Below are 7,244 nucleotides of genomic sequence, written 5' to 3'. Positions count from 1 at the left end.
TTATTATTATTATTATTATTATTATTATTATTATTATTATTATTATTATTATTATTATTATTATCATTATTTTATCAACTTCCCATAGCTGGTCTTACGGGTTCTTTGAGAATTTATTCCAAATTTTATTAAAATATGTTCAGAAATCATTTTTAAAATTACTTGGCAAGCATGCCGAATTGAAAAATATGCTTGAAGGACTTAGAATTAATGTTTTATTTAGATATATATAAATATTTATTTAGTTGTGGGTCTCGTGGCGCAGGGGTAGCGGCTTCGGCTGCCGATCCCGATGATGCTATGAGACGCGGGTTCGATTCCCGCCTTATCCACTGAGCTTCTATCGGATGGTGAAGTAAAACGTCGGTCCCGGTTTCTCCTGTCTCGTCAGAGGCGCTGGAGCAGAAATCCCACGTTAGAGGAAGGCCATGCCCCGGGGGGCGTAGTGCCAATCGTTTCGTTTTTTTTTTATAAATATTTAGAATAATTTTATCAACTCCTCATAGCTGGCCCTACGAGGTTTTTCGAGAATTTCTTTGAATCCATTCAAAATTTTATTATATTTTGTTTTGAAAACATATTTGAAGTTACTTGGCAAGCATGCCGAATTGAAAAACATGCTTGTAGGACTTAGAATTAATGTTTTGCATATTTAGAATAAATTTATCAACTCCTCATAGCGGCCCTACGAGGTTTTTCGAGAATTTCTTTGAATCCATTCAAAATTTTATTATAACTTGGCAAGCATGCCGAATTGAAAAACATGCTTGTAGGACTTGGAAATAATGTTCTGCATTTTCAGAATAATTTTATCAACTCCTCATAACTGGTCCTACGACATTTTCTGAGAATTTCTTTGAATTCATTCAGAATTTTATTAGGGGAACTATACCCTTTTTCAGCCTATTTCTATTATCAGCCTATCAGCACTTTGATCACGAATTACAGCTTTCATAAAGTGTTTTTGACAGTTCCAAAGTAATAAATAGCTCAAATAAAAGTGAGCAAGCAACTATTCATTGTTGATACATCTGAACATGTTGATTTAATAGCGGAAAACGGCAAAAGTGATGAGAATTGGTCGAACGGCTTAGTGTGATTAAAATGGGTATATTTCCCCTATAATTTGTTCTAAAAACATTTTTAAAATTACTTGGCAAGCATTCCGAATTGAAAAACATGCTTGTAGGACTTAGAATTAATGTTTTGCATATTTAGAATAATTTTATCAACTCCTCATAGCTGGCCCTTCGAGATTTTTCGAGAATTTCTTTGAATTCATTCAAAATTTTATTATATTTTGTTTTGAAAACATATTTGAAGTTACTTGGCAAGCATGCCGAATTGAAAAACATGCTTGTTGGACTTGGAAATGATGTTCTGCATTTTCAGAATAATTTTATCAACTCCTCATGGCTGGCCCTACGAGATTTTTCGAGAATTTCTTTGAATCCATTCAAAATTTTATTATATTTTGTTTTGAAAACATTTTTAAAATTACTTGGCAAGCATGCCGAACTGAAAAACATGCTTGTTGGACTTGGAAATGATGTTCTGCATGTTTAGAATAATTTTATCAATTCCTCATAGCTGCCCCAAGGAGGTTTTAAATTTTTACTTTCATTCATTCATTTTCCTTCTTTGGAGCGTTTAGGTTTTTCAGATTTTTTATTGTTGTAAATTTGATTTTTGCATCATTAATCTTGATTTGTTTTTCATTTTTATGCTTTTTTAACACTGAACCTTGCAATTGTTTGAATAATGTTTACTTTCTTGAATCATTTTTATTTTTCATAATCTGCCGAAGGATAACCAGAAGTTATCCTGGATGCCACCTTAGGATAACTGGATTGGCGGCCTTAGGATAACCGTCCAGGATAACTTCACCCAGGTCACAAAAACAGCATGGAAAAAACTAAAGTGCTCGGATTTTTCTGGGGGTTCCCTGGTTGAAATAATTAGACCCGTATTTTTTTGTTTGGCCATTTGGGTGACCTACGCCGTGTGAGGGTGGTCTGAAAAATGGCCATTTTCGTAGATTTTCGCAAAAACCACTTTTTTCGAAAAATCATGCCTCCTCGCCATTTCAACCGATTTCAATTGTCTTATACGCAAATGAAAGGTGATGAGTTGACCTTTCATTGAAAAATAATAAGAAGTTTCAAAAATCTCGCCTAACATATGAGCAATTCTCGCTGAAACCGTCCCACTAGATGCACATGTTCTCAAATCGCTACGGCAATGTTTTCATTCGATTCGGCGCACCAAAAAACCATAAAAACAACCTCCGAACCAATGAAAATGTCAGCCATTAGCTGCCTGTAAATAAAAACTTGTTTAGAACAATGGATTTTTTCGAAAAAATGCCCTCATTTGAAGAAATGATATCTCCCAAAATACATTACCAAACATCAAAAAGTTATATATCGTTGGAAAGGTAATCGTGAGGGCTTTCTATAGGACTTTGATAAACATTCCAAAAATCATCTTTTTAAGGGTAATTTTAAGGATTTTTGGGAAACTTACTCTTAATTTTGAATTTTGACTGTGTTCTCAACCACTTTTCGTTACAAAACCATTTTCATTCGAAAGATTGGACGATTTTGCATAAAATTAACTTGAGAAAAGTAGCGTAACGAAATAGTTTTCGTATAGTTATTAACGGATGAAAGAAATTGGTCAAATTTCAGCTAAAATCAAAGCTCAGGCTTCAGCAACGAGCCTTAACTACAGGCAAAACAAAGCAGGATTGTATTTGAGCCGAATGTACAGTCATCTGTTACTAAGGGCTTTCCCCATGCTTGGGTCTGAAGGACCCTGACAACGCCCCAGCCGGTTGGTCTTAGAGCCACGGCCGGACTGGGGTGGGCTCAGGGCCTCTTTTCGCGCTGGCGGGGCTAGTCAAGCAAGAGCTCTTTCTTTCAAGGGTCGGCTCGAAGCTCAAGGAATCAAGGCACTATTTTAGTTAAATTAAGCACTGTATTTCTTGGACTCACGCTGTGTATGTGTGTGTGTTAGTGCGGGGCAGGTTGGCTGCTGCATCTGCTACTGCTGGTCACCTCCGATGACACTCTCGTGGCTGGCTTGCTCCGGAGGTCCGCGATCGCCTCGACCGCTTCCGGAACTTGTTTCTGGAGCATCTGACATGCTCTTTGCAGGTACGCCCACGCCACGCACGAGGGGGGGGGGGGCGCTGGTATCTCCGGCCTTGCAGGCCGACATCTTGGGTGTGGGTTAGACCGGGGACACGTGGTCACGTGCCTGGTCTTCTGGTGGTTCTTGGATGGACATTCGCCGGATAGCCTTCGGCGTCGAGTCCGTCACTTCGGCGTGCTGGTGGCGATCGTTCGCGGTCGCCGTGATCTGGTTCTTGAGCGGAAACCTTGGGTCCTTCGGGTGAGAACACAGGGGGAAGGAGGGGGGGGGGGGTTAGAGTACTACTGCGGCAGGTTTGAGGAATTCACTTTCGATTTCACTCTCGTTATACCTGATTCGCCGATATTTGCTTGCGTGTTATAATTTTCCACTAATGAATTCTGTACAAGTTCAAGGGCACTGATACTTGCTGGCTCTTTGATTTGAAGGTCTTGCTAGCGGGCTGGTCAATGTGGAAAAGATCTTCCAAGTCAATGCTGACCCTCAGTAGAGTACTCTCTCGCTTCTTTTTAGCCCCTTTATTCCCTTTTTCCTTTACAGTACTACTTCGTACTTTTCTGGTAGCAATCCCGCAATGTAGGTTTGTACAGTGTGTTAACAAACTTTGTTCCTGCGGTTTGCAATAACAGTGTGTTTTATGGTTATGATCCCTAGCTGTGCTCTGATTTTATATTGTTTGTGATATTTATTTTACTTTTATTTACTTGACAATATTTAATTTTAAGACTACACAAACTCTCTAATCTGTGATACCCTAATTTTAATGTAAAGCTTGCAAAATCCTCCTAGTTGCCCATGACTGATTAAGGGGCAAAGTAGAGCATGTAGCCGCAACGGTAACACATCTGAGGCAAATCTGGACATATAGGATGAATAGGGACAGTTATTTTAACTATGCTTTCACTCATTTGATCATATTTTTAATTTGTTTATGTAAAAGCATACATAAACAAACAAGTTTCTAAATTTTAAGCTTTTAAGTACTCTGAAAACTAATGTCTTTACTCAGACTGTAGTCTCGATTCACCACATTTCACAGCAGTAATATTTTATGTACAGAGTTAGTTTTTGTCGTGCACATAAAAGTGCAAAGTTGAAATCAATATTTTTTGATCAGGTCAAAATTTGGTGGGGCTGTTGATACCATCAAAACAAGAAAGAAACTCGATATTCCTCCAAATCGGACTACACCCTTTTATTTGACATCACCCCAAAGTTTCGCTTTTTTTGCAAACAATGTTAAAAACCTTCATTTTCAAACTGCTATGTTTCTAAAACCGCAAGCCGTACAAAGTTGAGTCAGAATTCACTAGAAAGATAATTTTATGTAGAATCAATAGGTCGTCGCCGTCGTGCTAACTTGTCGTACGTGCATATTGGGCCAAATTGAGTGCCTCATCAATTTGCCACATCAAATGCCTCATCTTTTGACCTTTACAGATACCCAAAATTCGATTTCAATCCTGAGATATTCAATGAAAACCAAAAAAGCTTCGAAATTTTTTGTCACTTTTCATATGAAAGTAGTTTTAATCTTGTCGTGCTATCTTGTCACTCCCTGTTGGCCCCAATTGGCCAAAGGGATTTCAGGTCAGAACGCGTTTGAAACAAGTATGAGCTCGTCTACCGTAAACATTTGTAATTGTAACTCGGAACTACAGCAACCAACTTCAACCAAACTTCGGGACAATGCACCAGGGGTGTGTTTGATGGGCTTGAGCTAGGTAGATGCGCATTTGGCTGAGGGCGCCTACAGTGCATACATGATTTTTAGGGCGCTGACAGTCACTAACTGATATGTGAGGCGCTTATAGTGGAAACGTATTTTTAAACTTAAAAATAAAATAAAATCATAAAGTACCTAAACATGGTTCTTGATGGTTAAACAAAGCGTAGATTAAATTAAAAATTAAAAAAAATTATTAGAAATTAAAAAAAAGTCTTGTCGCAAAAAGAACGATACACGCCTGGTAATCCGTTGCCGAAACCGCAAGGTTTAAGAGGGCTAGATTATAAGGTGTTACGTCGATTCCGCATTATCAGAAATAAAAGTTATTTTATGTTTTTGATTTTTTTTTTTCATTCAAAAATGTACGCACCTTCCCGCAAATTTATTTTAGGAAAACAAAATAAAAAGAATTTCAAAAATTCTTTAACGGTTAGTAAGGTAATTCGCTTGGCTAAACACTTGCTAGAAAGTGTCAAAGATTTCAAGAACCTATAGGTTTGAAAACATTATTTAGTAAACTTCAAATATAAGATCAAAACAGACAAACAGTGACGTTTGCCCTTAACTTACACAAACTTCACATTATTTTTGAAAATTCATAAAATTGACTCTAAACCTAGTCGTAAACCCTTTCTTTGTCCCGTCCTACTCGATAATGAAAATGCCCATCCCCCAACGTGAACAAATAAAAATGTTTTGTCTGCAGCGTGGAAAAACGCAACCCATTGCAATGAAACAATAGAATCTTTTAGTTATTTAAAAATTTTAAGGTCGCACCTATCATAAAAAGCTGGGTGCTGAAAAGACAGAATGCGTAACGTGATTTTCGAAAGCTCCCCACTAATACAACAGCACTACAGCTGTAAACATGAACAAAGTAGAAGGCTATGTTCAAGCTCAAGCGTGACATATTTTTTGCTGCCGAAGTGAATCGTTTTGAAACATTTTGGAACTGTTGATGTTGATGTTTCCGATGAAAAATTAAGTGCATCCCACTTTTTTCTTCGTATACCAAACAATGGGCGGCTAAAAGAGGCCTTTTCTGTTTTCCACGTGATGAAAAAGTGTGTCAAAAGTGGGTGGAATTTCGTGAATCAGAAGAGAACCGAATGGAAGTTCCAAGATTATGTATATTTGATGTGCAGTGATAATATTTGGCAGGTACCATTCATAGTTATTGATAATTCGTCGCCAACATTTCAAAAAGCGCCATTAACATAGGTTTTGCGTGAGACATAGCGTTTTTTTTTTAATTTTAGCAACGAATCATGCCAATCTCGATTTCAACCATCTTCTTAAGATGTTTTAACTTCGAATATCTTAATAGCTCGACGACATCGACTTTTTTTTATTCCATACAAAATAAATTATAGACCGATCACAATACTTGCCACTTCTTGGTATTATTTTGCGAACAGTAAATTGGTTCCGCATTGACAGTTCTAAATTGAGGCCGCTTTGCGGACAACTATTCTGCACCCAGATAAAAAGATAACTCTATCTAAACATAATTAAATTTGATCCATTTTGGAATTGATAATTGTCGCAGATAAGGCGTGTACATTATATTGTTTCGTAGAAATTGCTTCGAATATGAGAATTAGTGCGAAATATTCTGGAGAAGTCATTTATGACCATTTGCATTATTAGTGTTGAATTTCGAACGAGCGACGACGCACACAAAGTAAGCAACATCGGTGTGCTTTTTAAATCGACAAGCAGCGCGTGTGCGACTGTATTAGTGCGTCGCAAGCGTCGAGTGTAGACGGCGCAACGCGAAGCGTTGGTGTTGAAAAGAGGCCGATTTTTGCGTGACATACTTTATGGATGACGCCTTAGTCTGGTGTTTAGTGTAGAAGCGAGCAGTCTTGTTTCAAGTGGTGGGTGGTGGGATCTTGAAATAAAGAGAAGACTTTCGCTCGGGTCTACGACAATGGCACAGTTGGTAGAATTGTTTAGTTAAAAATAGAATACCTTCGAAATAATCTGTGCTTTATGAAAAGTGTAAATGGTGATAATCGAGACGAGAGGAATGACGAGAAGCCGGTAAGTTTTGTTTGTTGGGCAGTTGGAAGAGACGACAACACTGGATATTATATTTGAAACCCACCGTGGTATGTTTGTGCTGAATCGAGTGAGTGTAGAGCCGACGTGTCAACCGGTGTGTGCATGCCTTTGCTCAATGTCGGGCCGATGTTAGTTCGACATCGTGCCGAAATATGATTTTTGTCTGGGTTGTCTTAAGTTGGTCGAGAACTGTGGATACATTTTCAAGACTTTTTTTCCTGCTTTGTTTTCGAGAGGCAGTGGATCGATATCGTTCGGACAATAAGTACACGATACATTACTGAGTAAAAAA

Source organism: Culex quinquefasciatus, chromosome 2, assembly GCF_015732765.1.
Source record: "Culex quinquefasciatus strain JHB chromosome 2, VPISU_Cqui_1.0_pri_paternal, whole genome shotgun sequence".
In the NCBI taxonomy this organism is placed as follows: Eukaryota; Metazoa; Arthropoda; class Insecta; order Diptera; family Culicidae; genus Culex; species Culex quinquefasciatus.
The sequence above is the reverse complement of the archived record's forward strand: the minus strand, read 5'-3'. Positions refer to the sequence as shown.